We start from the raw sequence: 15272 nt of genomic DNA, 5'->3' as shown, positions 1-15272 counted from the left end.
TTTACCTTCTTCAACATATAGAATATATTTATAGTAGGTGCCTTAATGTCATTTTTTAATAAAGATTTTATTTTAAGTAATCTCTGCACTCAACATGAGGTTTGAACTCACCTCAAGATCAAGAGTCACATGCTCTACTGACTGAGCCAGCCAGATGCCTCAATGTCATTTTTAATTAATTTTATCATTTGTGTTATTTCTGGGTCTCTTTATATTGATTTTTATCCTTATTTGTTGCATTTTTCTGTGATTGTATATGCATGATTTTTTTCAGGCATGATACTTTTTCATTGGACCCCAGACACTGTGAATTTTACCATGTTGTGCTCTGGATTTTATTTTTTATTCCTTTAAATGATTTTGACCTTTATTATAGGACATAGATAAATTACTTGGAAATGATTTTATCCTTTTGAGGCTTACTTTCAAGCACAGTTTATGAAACCAGAGTAGTCTTTAGTATAGGGCTAATCTTGCCTTACTACTGAAGCAATATGCCCTTGAGTACTTTTCCTGATGTTCCATATGTTTTATGTTTTCTCCATTCTGACCATTGGAAATATGAATGATCCTAGCTCTACATGAGCTCCAGGAATTTTTCTCCCTGCTCCTTGCAGGTGATTCTTTCCACAGCCTTGGATAATTTCTTCACATACTTGTGCTAACCAGTATTCAGCTGAAGATTCTAGAGGAACTTTCTATGGGTCTCTAGAGTTCTTCCTCTGTGTAGCTCTCTACTCTCCATGCAGCTCTTCCCTCTCTGGCATTTTGCTGTATGAATTCCAGCCATCCTGGCTTCCCTGAATCCTCAGGTCTACTGCCTCAACTTAGGGAAAACACCAATCTCCATTTGAATCCCCTCTCCCTGAACTGTGGCCTGAAAACTCTCTTCAGGGGTCAGGCGGGGCAGTTGTAGAACTTACCTCATTTGTTTTCCATCTCTCAGGGTTTACTTCTCTGTACTGCTTGATGTCCAATGTCTGAAGACATTTTTTTCTCCATATACTTGTCTGTGTTTTTTTTTTTAGTTGTTTTAAACAGAGGGTAAATCTGGTCCCTGTTATTTTGTCATGGTTGGAAACCCATTGAAGGGTTTTAAGCAGGTAAATGATATGGATGGACCTGTGGGTTAGAAAGATGGCTGATGGGAGAGATAGATTGGTGGTGCTGGATCATAGGCTGAGAGATTGGCAAGGAGGCTGGTGCAATTCAGATCCATGTAAGTAGCATAGTGGAAATCGGGCAGCAAGAGGCACAAACTTAGCCATTCCCAGGACAGGTATCAGGACCAGTCTCTGGGAAGGAGGGGGACAGGGGAGAGCAAGGCTAGGCCCCAGGCCCAATGCACAGGGCAGATTATGTAGATGATAATAAGGCAGGAGATCAGTCACCAAAAATAGGAAACCAAATGAGAAATAAGTTTCAGACAACAATTCTGAGAAAGGGGGAATGCAGAGACAGCTACCTAGGCAAGGTCTGACATCTTAGCTTATGCACTAAAACCCTATGAATGAATAAATGAATGAATGAATGTTTGACTGCATATAGCACTTATTATAAAAATATGCACGTTAATTTGTTCTTCAGTATCCTGTAGCAATTATTGTTTTCATTTTCACTTGTTTATGCCTTATCTCTTCCTCTGTATTCTCTGTCCATAATTGGGGACTATATTTGTGTGCTTCACTTTTTCCCAAGTAGCAGCATTATTATAATTATTTTGCTCAGGTTTCCTGACCCTCAGGCCAATACTCTTTCTTAACTATACCATTAACCAGCATTCTTAACAGAAATAGCTTACCAAGGTAATTATAAGGACTCTTTGGCATATGCAAGGAGGCATATGCCTTCTTGAAAAAGCATGCATGGTGTAAAATTGTACAAATCAAAAACAATTTTCTGTCAAGAAATTATGGTAAAAGACTTTATTATGCCATTTACAATTCAGCTAGGTAAAACTTTTGCTATAGAAGTAACATATGCTAACCACCCCTAAATGTACAAACTCTCAAAATAATTAATTGTTATTAAAACTATGGTGTGAATTCTTTCACAATTTTCTCCAGGTCAACAGGAATAAGTATAACTCATGGTTTTTAATAGCTTTAGTTTGGATATAACACAATTTATTTAACCATTCTTCTATTGACAGGCATGCAGTTTTCTTGGTGCTTTTATTTCTGTAGGATAGACTCTGAACAGTTTGATCAAGGGGTTAAGTGTATGGAGCAGACACAATTAGCTGGTATTTTCCCATTTCTTTCCTGCTAACAGAATGCTAATTTTGTTAAGGTATTAGGCAGAGAACCCTGATCTCAAGGAAGGTGGTCCTACTCCCTGGTCTATATGTGGCACGTGATTCAGTTATGGCAAAGGAAATGTATGGGTAAGCTTGCTGGGGGATGTCTAGGAAAAACTGCCTTCCTTCAAAAAAGGAGAGTGGCATGTCCCTTGTTTCCCTGGCCACCATCATTTTCCTTTTCTACCTTTGAATGCAGTAGTGATATCTAGATTCAGCAGCCCATCTTACAAGTAATGAAGTAGCAAGCCTAGGGACAAAAAGTCAACATGTCAAACATGGTGGATTAGAAGGACAGGAAAAAAATGCCTAGATTCTTGAGACCTTGTTGAGTAGTTGATCCAGTGTTAGCATCTGTGTCCCTCCACATTTCTTGATATGTGATAAAAACAAACCTCTATTTGTTTAACCCATTATCAGTCAGATTTCCTGTCACTTGCAGCCCAAACCATTCTGAACTGATACTGTACATTTTTAATTTTATTAGATTCTTCAGATAACTTTCAAAAAAGATAGTAATGAGTCCCACTTTTATCAGTGATGGATGGAAGCAAGAAAATTACATTCATCTGGGATTTATTTTTGTATATGGCATAAGGTAGGGACTTTTGTTTTTTTCTAGTTGGATGACCAATTTTGAAAGCACTGTTTATTACATAAACTATCCCTTTTGCACAGAAATGAACCAGATACCTTATTTTTATTTTTAAAATTTTTTAAGTTTTTATTTTAATTCCAGTTAATGTACAGTGTTATATTAGTTTCAAGTGTACAACATAGTGATTCAACACTATTCAACACTACATCACTCAGTGCTTATCATGACTATTGCACTCTTTAATCCCCATCACCTATTTAACCTATCTCCCCACCCCCCATCCCCTATGGTAACCATCAGTTTGTTCCCTATAATTAAGAATCTGTTTTTTGATTTGTCTATCTCTCTCTTTTTTTCTCTTTGCTCATTTGTTTTGTTTCTTAAATTCCACATTTGAGTGAAATAATAAGGTACTTGTCTTTCTCTGACTTATTTCACTTAGCATAATACACTCTAGCTCCACCCACGTCATTGCAAATGGCAAGATTTCATTCTTTTTGATGGCTGAGTAATATTCCATTGTATATATACACACCACATCTTCTTTATCCATTAATCAGTCGATGGACACTTGGGCTCTCTCCTATTGTTGACAGGGCTGCTATAAACATCAGGGTGCATGTGCCCCTCCAAATCTGTATTTTTTTTTGTATACTTTGGGTAAATACCTAGTAGTGCAATTGCTGGGTCATAGGGTAGTTCTATTTTTAACTTTTTGAGGAACCCCCACATTGTTTTCCATAGTGGCTGCACCAGTTTGCATTCCCAGCAACAGTATAAGAGGGTTCCCCTTTATCCACATACTCACCAACATCTGTTGTTTCCTGTGTTGTTGATTTTAGCCATTCTGACAGGTGTGAGGTGATATCTCATTGTAGTTTTGATTTGTATTTTCCTGATGGCACGTGATGATGAACATCTTTTCATGTGTCTGTTGACCACCTGGATGTCTTCTTTGGAGAAATGTCTGTTCATGTCTTCTGCCCATTTTTTCTTTTGAGAGACAGAAAAGACAAAGCATGAGCAGGGGAGGAACAGAGAGAGAGGGAGACACAGAATCCTAAGCAGGCTCAGGCTCTGAGCTGTCAGCACAGAGCCTGATGCAGGGCTTGAACCCACGAATCATGAGATCATGACCTGAGCCAAAGTCAGATGCTTAACTGACTGAGCCACCCAGGTGCCCCAACCTCTGAGCATTTGTTATTGGATTATTTGGTTTTGGGTGTTGAGTTTTATAAATTCTTTATATATTTTGGATACTAACCCATTTACAATTGTCCCCCAAAATAATAAGATACCTAGGAATAAACCTAACTAAAGAGGTGAAAGACCTGTACTGTGAAAACTATAAAACAATGATGAAAGGAATTGAAGAGGACATTAAAAAATGGAAAAACTTTCCATGTGCATGGATTGGAAGAACAAATATTGTTAAAATGTCTATACTACCCAAAGTAATCTACACATTTAATGCAATCCCTATCAAAATATCAAAAGCATTTTTCACAGAATTAGAATAATACTAAAATTTGTATGGAACCATGAATGACCTTGAATAGCCATAGTAATCTTGAAGAAGAAAAACAAAACTGGAGGCATCACAATTCCAGACTTCAAGTTATATTACAAAGTGGTAGTAATGAAAACAGTATGGTACTGGCACAAAAATAGATGCATAGATCAATGGAACAGAATAGAAAACCCAGAAATAAACCCACAGCTATGTGGTCAGCTAATCTTCAACAAAAGCAGGAAAAAATCCAATGGGAAAAAATACAGCCTCTTCAACAAATGGTGTTTGGAAAACTGGACAGCAACATGTAAAAGAAGGAAACTGGATTAATTTCTTACACCATACACGAAAATGAATTCAAAATGGATTAAAGACTTAAATGTGAGACCTGAAACCATAAAAATCCTAGAAGAGAACACAGGCAGTAATGTCTTTGACACTGGTTCTAGCAACTACTTTCTAGATATGCCTCCTGAGGCAAGGGAAACAAAAGCAAAAATGAACTATTGGGACCCTATGAAAATAAAAAGCTTCTGCACATTGATGGAAACAATCAAGAAAACTAAAATTCAACCTAGTGAATGGAGAAGATATATGCAAATGACATGCCTGAAATAGGTATTTTGATGTTTTCTGTAGTTACTGCTTTTAATTTCTGTATCTTCCTCTCCCACCCCTTTACCCCCCTACCCAGGTTTTATTGCCTCAAGAGAAGGGAATGCAGCAGGATAAAAAGCATGTTTCACTTGCCAATCTTTTTGTTTTTGTGTTTCAAGAGCCCAAGTCCTTAGGGGAAGAGGATTAGGGGCAAATGCAAAGTATCTTAGTCAGAAAATATGAAGGAAGAAGGATTTTACCCAGCTTAGAGAGAGATTCTAGCACTCCCTGTACCCTAGGGCTGGGGATAATGTAATGCTATCAGGGAGACCCATGGGTCTTTGGTAGAGGGGACCTATGTCCGGAATCCTGGCACCATCTCTGGATAGACAGAAACACCTTTGAAAACGAGGGGTGTTCTAGGCAGCCTTAACAAAAATTCCCAAGCCACTGGCAGGATCCTAATGCAACAAGGACCTGCTGGGCCATGAAGGAACACTGGGTAGGGCCAATGGACCTCTGACTGTTAAGCTGTGTTGCTTGATGGCCAAGGACTTAATGGACTTCTGCTTCCAGGCCTTAGCACCGTGTAATAGCCCAGAATTGTGGCATGAGCCTAGGGTGGAGGAATGTTAAGAAGAATTGAGGTTGGGGCACCTGGGTGGCTCAGTCGGTTAAGCAGCCGACTTCGGCTCAGGTCATGATCTCGCGGTCCATGAGTTCGAGCCCCGCGTCGGGCTCTGTGCTGACAGCTCAGAGCCTGTTTTGGATTCTGTGTCTCCCTCTCTCTGACCCTCCCCCATTCATGCTCTGTCTCTCTCTGTCTCAAAAGTAAATAAACGTTAAAAAAAATTAAAAAAAAAGAATTGAGGTTAAGTTGTATAGCGAAGGAAACAATCAACAAAACTAAAAGCCAATGTACTGAATGGGAGAAGATATTTGTAAATGACATATCTGATAAAGGGTTAGTACCCAAAATATATAAAGAACTGATACAACTCAATACCTAAAAAACAAATAATGTAATTTAAAATGGGCAGAAGATATGAACAGACATTTCTCCAAAGAAGACATACTTTGTCTTCAGACAAATGGCCAACAGACACATGAAAAGATGATCAACATCACTCATCATCAGAGAAATGCAAATCAAAACTACAACGAGATATTACCTCACACCTGTCAGAATGGCAAAAATCAAAAACACAAGAAACAACAAGTGCTGGCAAGGACATGGAGGAAAAGGAACCTCTTGTACTGAAAATGCAAATTGGTGCAGCCACTGTGGAAAAAAACAGTATGGAAGACCCTCAAAATATTAAAAATTGAACTATCCTATGATCCAGGAATCACACTACTGGCTATACAGTAAAATACAAAATACAAAATATTAATTCAAATACAAAAACACAAAATACAAATCAAAAATACTAATTCAAAGGGATACATGCATCCCTATGTTTATTGCAGCATTATTTACAATAGCCAAACTATGGAAGCAGCCCAAGTGGTGTCCATCAATTGATAAATGGATAAAGATGTGGTGTGTGTGTGTGTGTGTGTGTGTGTGTGTGTGTGTGTGTGATGGAATATTACTCAGCCACGAAAAAGAATAAAATCTTGCTTGCCATTTGCAACAACATGGATAGAGCTAGAGAGTATAATGCTAAGCAAAGTAAGTCAGTCAGAGAAAGACAAATACCATATGATCTCATTTGTATGTGGAATTTAAGAAACAAAATAAATGAGCAAAGAAAAAAAAGAGAGAGACAAGCTAAGATACAGACTCTTAACTATAGAGAAGAAACTGATGGTTACCAGAGGGGAGGTGGGTGGACGGGTGGGGGAAGTAGGAGATGGGGATTAAAAAGTACACTTATCATGATGAAAAATAAATAAATGAAATGAAAATAAAAAAGAATTGAGGTGGGGTGCCTGGGTGGCTCAGTGGGTTGAGCATCCAACTCTTGATTTCAGCTCTGGTCATGATCACAAAGTTGTGGAATCAAGCCCTGTGTCAGGCTCCATGCTGAGTGGAGCTTGGGATTCTCTCTCTCCCTTTGCCCCTTTTCCCCACTCATGTGTGTGCTCTATCGCACACACACAAAAAAATTGAGGTTATTTTACCAGCCTCATAGAAAAGGGAGCTTGGAGACTAAAGTTAAATGGAATCATAGAAAGGTACAACAAAGGTACAACAAAAAGATTGAGAGCAATGGACTCTGAACTAAACTAACTGGGTTCAAATCTTGGTGTGTTACCCTGGCAAGGTATTTAACCTCTTTGTGATTTGGATTAACAATTTAAAAAAATGGTTTTAATAATGGCGCTTACCCCATAGGATTTAATGGGTTTGTATAAAGCACATAGTAAATGTTATTTAGTAGTAGTAGTAGTAGTAGTAGTAGTAGTAGTAGTAACCTTAGTGATAGACTCCGATTCATTCCTGATACATGAAGGATTTGTAACAAGACTGTTTTGAAAGACTTACAGAATGTTGGAACAGATACAGAGGGGTCAGTGGAAGGGAAGTTGAAGGGAGAGGAGAGAGGAAGGAAAGAAAGGCAGGCAGGCAAATGCAGCCTTGTTAGTTAGCTCAGGAGACTGCATTCTCTGATTCCCAGAAGCATATACTATGTTAGACTGTACATTTCTAAAATAATTGATCTACTTCTGGAGAGGGAAAGAGTTGTTCCAACACCTCCAACTCAGGCTCTGTATCCTGTCCACATGGAGACTTTGCAGAAGAATTAAGATTCCAGATACTTAGCAAGTTTTAGGAGAAGTGATGCAGGCTTACTCTTTTTTAGGCTAAGTTGTCAAGGCAAAGGCATTTACCTTACCCTCTACCAGCTATATGACATGGAGAAAAAGACTGTGTCCAGGAAGAGGAGATCAGACTCCATAGTAAGGCTCTAGAAATTGTACTATCTAATCTGAAAGGTGGAGTATTTCTAAGTCAGTTACTAAACTGAAGGTAGCTGCTCATTTCTTGGCTAGGTAATGTTTATTCTTACTCAGGGGACACTCAACTTTTGCTGGAAGGAAGGAGAACCTCCTGGGAGGACATTAACAGATCCTAGATGATTCAGGTAAGAAATTCCCCAGTACCAAAGAAAAGATCACCCAGGTATCCAAGTCCTGGGAATTACTATCTTGATCAGGGGGCATCTGGATGAGAAGTAAATTTTCTTTGCTCTAGTTGCTAAGATTTAATGTGAGAAAGAATGTGGCTGCAATATTTTTGAGATATTAATGGATGTTTTCTTTCCTGTATTTTCCCCCATTTACTCTATCCTTCCCCCACCAAAAAAGTAGTCAGTTTTATGGCATATCTCAGGGGAGGGAGGTGGCAAGGCAGGAAAACAAACACTCTGCCAGTCTCTCTAGCTTCTGTGTTCCAAAAGTGGAAGCCCTAGGGAAGGGGGATTGATGTGCAGGGACAAAGACAAAGTATCTGGGCTAGAAAACTAGAAGGAAGAAAGATTTGCATAAGCCTAAAAAAAGATTCTTCTCTTCCTCACTCCCCTCTCCTTGGTGCTTGGGGGTGGGGTAGGAGGTGAGCAAAGAGAGCTCTGTGGGAGGTCAACCAGCATGTACTGCCAGGAGCAACATTTGGTTGGCTAGAAGACTCAAGAGAGGAAGGGCTTTGTAGAATGTCTAGGTAGATGGACCAACAGACAACCTTGGCAATGAGTTCTATGCCCCAAGTATGGCAGAGACATTGGAGAAAACTATAGCACCTGAAAGGACCCATGTGGGCAGAGGGCTGAGCAGTAATTGACAGGATATAAGGACCTGGAAGCATATGACTTTACCCCACTCCCACTCTCTACCCCCATGCCTGAGTACTACATAAAATCCCTAAGCTATGACAACGCCTGGGATGAGAGAAAAGAAAATCAAGAATGACTTCTATTGCTTTCCCAATAACCCGGTAAAAGGAGGGCTCCAGGTCAGAAACTGAGTTTCAGAAACAGTCACAACTTTACCTACAGTTGTAGCAGTCAGCTAACTGTTAACTTTGAGGTTTATCTCAGTTCCATTTTGTTAACTGAAGGAGTTAACTTCTTTGTTATAGGGAGGAGAGCAACAGCTAGTAGGGTCATGTAACTAACCTCCCACCCTCACCCCTGCAGGATGCCAGGGTCTAAAAATGGTCCCAGTGAAACCTTTTGTAATTTCACAGCACCAGAGCCTTTACATAAGATGAACTACATCACTGGAAGAATTTTTTCCTGGAATAATGTAAAGCCAAATTACAAGTGGTTAATATTTTTTTAAATTACTTAACTAATTCAATATTTATTGCCTGCCTAGAATGTATAAGGAATTTAATAGCATTACAAAACACATTAAGTTTATAATTTCATGGAATTTACATTCCAGTAAAAGAGAGACATATAATAAGCAAATTATCAAATCATATACATATAATATTTTGGGGGGAGTCATAAATGCTGTAAAAAAATGAAACTGGTGGGGCACCTCTGTGGCTCAGTCAGCCAAGTGTCTGATTCTTAATTTCAGCTCAGGTCATGATCCCACAGTTCATGAGTTCGAGCTCCACCCTGGGCTCTGCACTGACAGCGAGGAGCCTGCTTGGGATTCTCCCTGTCCCTATCTCTCTCCCCCTCCCCCACTTGCACTCTTTCTCTCTCTCTCAAAATAAATAAACATTTTTAAAAAACTGAGTGAAGGGGTAGAGGCGGGAGGCTAATGACAAGTAGTTAATATTTTTAAGTTAAATTTTCTATTTGATGAGTAGAAACATCACAAATGCTATTTGAGAGTCAGTGGAAACCAGTGGGTTAAATAGGAATGTTCCCTGTCATACATTGTTGACTAGCTATAATTTCCCATTCTTCTTTATGCCTATAGTGGCATTTGTTCTGAGTTATGGACAGGTTGCTTCAAATAGAAGAGCATGCGTGTCAATAAAAGGTCTAAATTGAGAAGAGCCTTGCTTGAATGGGGAACAGACTGATTTTCTAATTTCTCAGGTTCGTAAAAGTCACACTATTTTATAGTTATTTAGCAAATCTTTGCTGTCAAAGAGGGACTTCTCAGAAGGGTTCATATCTGAGCAAGTTGAAGGGCTAACATTTCCAGGTATTGTTCTGTACTGATTACATCATTGGGCTCAGAGACAAAAGAATAGATGCAGATCACAACTGAGGAAGGTACCTGTTGATTTTCCTAAAGGTGGATGTGTGTAGTGGTGGTGGGAGTAGGGTGACATTGAGAAATAAAAATTGTGGTTCAATTAAAAAAAATGGTGCCACAAGTTTTCTAGTTAGCATCTCAGGGGAAGTCAGGAGATACAAAGACTTGTAATAGCTTGGTAACCTTTGAAACAGCCCTTTGGTGGTTACTTGGCTATGTTTCCTGTTTTCCCCACAGTACTCAACAATTCCAACAGGGAAAAGAGACTATCTTCAGGGACCGTGAGGAAAGGAGTTTACAAGACTCCATCCATTCTATCGCTAATTTGGAATGCAGAGGTCTTTAAGGTAGAGTGGTGGCACTATTTGAAGAAATTACACCTTGCTCTTCCAAATTTAGCCAGGAAGATCTCCACAGGTGGAACAGTTGGACCTCCTAGCACTGAATTTCATTCCTTTAAAGTCTCTTTCCATTGTCAAAAGTGAATATGGGGATTTGAATTTATTAAGGGCATAGTCTGGTTTCCTTACACGTTCTGGCAATCCTGGCATTAATAAGTGACCTTCAAGAGCAAAGATGTAGAGACAACAAACAGGGCTGCATGGCCTCCCACCATTCCACTCCATTTGGACTCTGGAAACCTCATAGATAAATTTATTGATGGTTTTTTAAAGAGCTGAAAAGGCTGAGGTTCTGAGACCTATAGTAGGAAAAGAAAAAAAAAACGTGGAGAGAGGAAATTGATATAACTCAGTGATAGGGTCCTGAGGCTGGGAAGTTGATAATATTAGACTGGCATTTTCCACACAGCCTCCTACCCCCAAGGCATCTTTCTAAGACTTGAGGGGCATTTGAAAGAAATCCTGCCCTTTAGGAGCTTTCATTCAGTGGCTCAGATACCAGATGCAGCCTGGGGGATTGAAAAATGCATGGGCTTTGGAGGAAGAACACCTGGGTTCAAGTTCTAGCTCCCCCATACATAGTTGTGTGAATTTGAGCAAGTCATATCCACTTTCCCCTCTTGGGCCTCAGTTTCCTCCTCTGTGGAGCCAGTATTATTCATGCAAAAATGACAGAAACAATTCTGTACAGTGCCTGATACAATGCAGGAAACAGTTGTTAAATAAAGCCGCTGCGCCAAAGTTAACGTGTAGTGAAAGCTTGAAGGAGGTAGCATTCACCACCAACTAGAGGATCTAGGAAGTGAACGGTAGGAGACGGTGAGAGCCAGCTTTAGGGGAGGTGGCCTTTTCGCATGCGTGCAGGCTAGGAGCCAGCAGGACAGAGAGGGGGCGGGGCTGGCTTCTGAAGGGGTTGCTATGGCACCGAGGGGCCAGGGGAGGGTAACCGAACCCTTAAAACATTGCTCCCTCCCCCACCCGCTACAGCCTAGGCCGAAGGCCATTGTTCCCAGCAAAATGGCGTCGGTAATTTCCCTCCAGGCCAGAGGCCTAAGTAAGGCGGAGGGTGCGAATGGGACTGGAGATGGAAACAAAAACTACAATTCCCAGGGTACACCGCACCTGCCTGCGAGGCGCAAGGCACGTGCCCAGGCCTAGCGGTTACATGCCGTCAAAAATCCGTTTCATAGCTTCCCTTTCCCATCCCCACTTTCGTTGTTGCCCAGCCCCCGCGCGCGCGCACTGCGGTCCTGAGGGGTGGGGGTGGGGATGGGGGGGGGGGAATGCCGTGGCCGTTGCCCTCGCAACGTAACCGGGAGACCGGTATTTGTAAATCTGTGCTTCGATTTCTAATCCCGAAGCCGGCAGGTATGGGTCTCGCGAGAAAAGCTGGGAGTTGAAAAAAAAGGAGTTAGGGGTGGTGGGTGAAAAGGTGCCGGCGGGTATCACATCTCCGCAGAGCTGCTGCATTTAGAGGCTTGCGGATAACAGAGTGGATGGTGGGTGGCTGGGAAGTAGTGTGTGCTTGGACTTTTCTTTTTTGGAGGGGAGGTGGGTAAAGAAGCCATGGAGAGAGATCTTTTGAACACACAGGGGGTGTCACGCGTGTCTCCTCACTGAGATTTTCTTTTTGGAAAGGAGAGAAGCCTTTCTCCTGCTCGATGCGCATCCCTCTCTCACGCTGCGTTGAAGAGGGCGGGGGAGGAGTGCGCACGCTCTAGTTGGCTAGCCACTGGGCACCTCGCTGCGATGGGGGCTGTTCGGAGTTGGGGCTGCTCCGTCGTCTTTCTCCGCCCCTCCCCCCCTCTCCTTCCCTCCCCTCCCTTCCCCGCCCCCCACTACCCCTCTCTTCTCTCCAGAATTCCCTGGGTGGAGTACGCGTGCGCCTGCTCTGCTCCCGGGCGAGCGCGAGCTTGGGCTCGTACCCCGCTCCCCTAACCCCGCCCGCTCTTTACCTACCGGCAGTAGCTGGCCCGGTGGGCTCGCGGGAGACTGTCGCGCGCGCACGCGCACACAACGCGGAGCGGAGCTCGAGACATCGAGGAGGGGAGTAAGAAGCATCGGAGGAGGCGATAGAGGAGGAGGCGGTGTGTGTATATGTGTGTGTTCTATGGTGTGGCTCGTCGAGGGGCGAGCGGAGGCTTGAAAGAGAGCGAGGGAGCAGCGAAAAGAGTCAGAGTCTCTGTCCGTGAGAGCTTCTAATCTGGTGAGGGTCCCGGGCCGGCCAAGGCTCTGGGAGAGAGGGAGGAGGCCGGGGGGCGTGTCTGGGATCGGGTTGAGAGATGAATGGGCTAGGGATGAATGGAGGGAGGCAGCGGCGGCCAGGAGTCTGTTAGGAGTAAGCGCCCTAGTGGGGGGCGGCTTGACTGAGGTAGGGTTAATGCCGTCGTCGCCAAGAGGTATGGGACGAGGCCGGGCTTGGGTCTTCGGGGTTCTCGGAGCTGTAGTCCGTGTGAGCGAACAGGCGGAGAGGAAAATTCTAAGGGGGAAAGTGGAGAAGGGCAGGTTTGGGGTTAAGATGCGCTTTTGTCTTTTTTTCTGTTTTTGTTGGGGGGTGGCAACTTTGGGAGTTGGTGAAAGACTAGGGGATCGGGAAGGTGAGGAGGATACGTGAGGGGGCCCTGGGAGATGGTTGACAAAGGACTGAGTGATCATTTAGGTGAGATTGAGGCTGCTGAAAGAGAAGATCGCTTCGGGTGTGGGAAGTTGAGTTTCAGTGGGCATTGGGGTGGGAGATCGTGGAGAGGGATATTGCTGTCTGATTGTGTAAGTGGGTTAGGTTCAAGAGATTGAGAGGTGTTATTTGGGAATGGGTGACTGACGGTTGCGAATGGGGAGGAGATGGTATGATGGCTTTCGGGTAAAAGTGGTGAGGTGGCTTCAGTGTACTGGAAAGAGGTTTTGTTTGAGTAGTTAAGAGTGGTGAAACATTTATGGAGTGGGCTGTGGGTGGAAATCCAGCACGTGTGTATCTCCCTATCTTGGGAGTTAATAGACCCTGTTAAAATGAAATTGAACCCTCAAAACAGATGCGAGTGGTATAGCTATTCTTCTTAAGCGTTACCTTTGATTGAAGCAATTACATGAATAAATAGCCTTAAAGTTGTGAAAAGGCTTACTCACTTACTATACACTTCTGTATAGTAGTGATTGCATCCAATTTGGGGAGGCATTGTTACCTGTTTTTCATTTATAGTAAGTTGTACTACCAAGGTAACTTTTGAAGAGGTCGCAGTATATGACACAGAGCAGCAGGTGTCTTCTAGACAATCTTTAACCTTTAGACTGATGGATTTAAAAATCGTTTGAAGTCAGCAGCCTAAAGGAGGGATACCTTGCATTGAAGGATAGCTAAGATGCACTAAAACTGGTTTTGAATGCTAAAATATATATACGTGATTTTTTTTTGTCATTCAGAATTTATTTTGTTTGAAAATTGGCACTTGCTTGTTGGTGTGCGTTTAAATTATAGCAGATTACTAAGGACATTTTGTTCTCGGAATGCATTACTTATCTTCTGGTAGGGATGCTTTGTGATGGTCTCATTCTATTCTGGGTCAAGATTAATAGTTTATGGATTTTTAACTTTTCATGGTTACTTTTTACAAACTGCTGACATATATTTTTTTTTAATTTTTTTTCAACGTTTATTTATTTTTGGGACAGAGAGAGAGACAGAGCATGAACGGGGGAGGGGTAGAGAGAGAGGGAGACACAGAATCGGAAACAGGTTCCAGGCTCTGAGCCATCATCAGCACAGAGCCCGACGCGGGGCTCGAACTCCCGGACCGCGAGATCGTGACCTGGCTGAAGTCGGACGCTTAACCGACTGCGCCACCCAGGCGCCCCTGCAAACTGCTGACGTATATTTATTATCTTGGAAAATTTGCAAATTTGAGAACATTCTCATGACTTTTTTCTTTTATTCTGCTTTGATGTTGGAAGGAGTGTAATCCTTGTTTTGGCTACCCAGAATTTAAATACAAAAGTTAATACTATGTTCGTATTCTCTTAGATTAAGATGAATACTTAGTGTAGTAAGCAGTAGAATAGAAGTATAAAAGCACCATGAGAGCCTGGGAATGTTACACCAACTTTGGCAGGCAAGGTAGCCTCCCAGTTTTGAACTAGATGTTCCTGGAGTGGAAGATCTTTCAAGTATTGAGGCTGGGGAGTGGAATGCGATAAGGTTGGAATCTTAGATTGAGGCTAGGATGAAGGATTACCCTGCAGAATTAGGAGCCCTTGACTATTTAAGAAGGAAAATAACATAAACAGATTTTTGGTGTTCATCTCTCTGCCTTCGCTTCTGATGCCCCTGCCCCAAACCCCCTCCCCAACCTGGAATGCTGTCTCTCCCCTTCCCTTTGAATTTTGAACTCATTCTTTTTAGACTAACTTCAGTCATTAGCTATTTCTGAAAGCCTTTCATGCTCCCCCCCCCCCCCCCCCCCCCGCTTCTTTTCTTTTCCCAGCATCCTCCACCAAACTGCATTCGGTGCCCTTCTTTAGTGGTCCCATCACACCTTGTACATATTTTTATTACTGTACTTCTGTTGGTAGGCAAGCAGGAACATTATTTGCCTTTTTATACATAAGAGAGAAATCACAGAAAGATAAGACCTGTCCTGGTAAGTAAGTGGTGGAACCTGGAGTTCTGACTTCTAGACCAGCATTGATCTTAATATCACAAGTCTA

At 42.2% G+C, this 15272-nt stretch overlaps 1 protein-coding gene across 6 annotated transcripts in view; it reads left to right on the top strand.

Annotated features, from left to right (window-relative positions):
• Nucleotides 1-11858: 11858 nt before the first annotated feature.
• The window catches only part of WNK3 (WNK lysine deficient protein kinase 3), a 189016-nt gene continuing 185602 nt past the window's right edge, over nucleotides 11859-15272 (top strand). For 2 of the 6 annotated variants that reach the window (XM_045050523.1, XM_004000545.4), the window contains exon 1: nucleotides 12404-12780. The gene's annotated coding sequence lies outside the window, so the exon portion shown is untranslated. Of the gene's footprint in view, nucleotides 11943-11978; nucleotides 12074-12402; nucleotides 12781-15272 lie in introns of those variants that run through there. The other 4 variants (XM_019823858.1, XM_019823859.1, XM_019823860.3 and 1 more) reach the window with 4 other exon arrangements.

Source organism: Felis catus, chromosome X, assembly GCF_018350175.1.
Source record: "Felis catus isolate Fca126 chromosome X, F.catus_Fca126_mat1.0, whole genome shotgun sequence".
Taxonomy (NCBI): domain Eukaryota; kingdom Metazoa; phylum Chordata; class Mammalia; order Carnivora; family Felidae; genus Felis; species Felis catus.
This window is presented reverse-complemented; position numbering and strand designations above follow the sequence as displayed.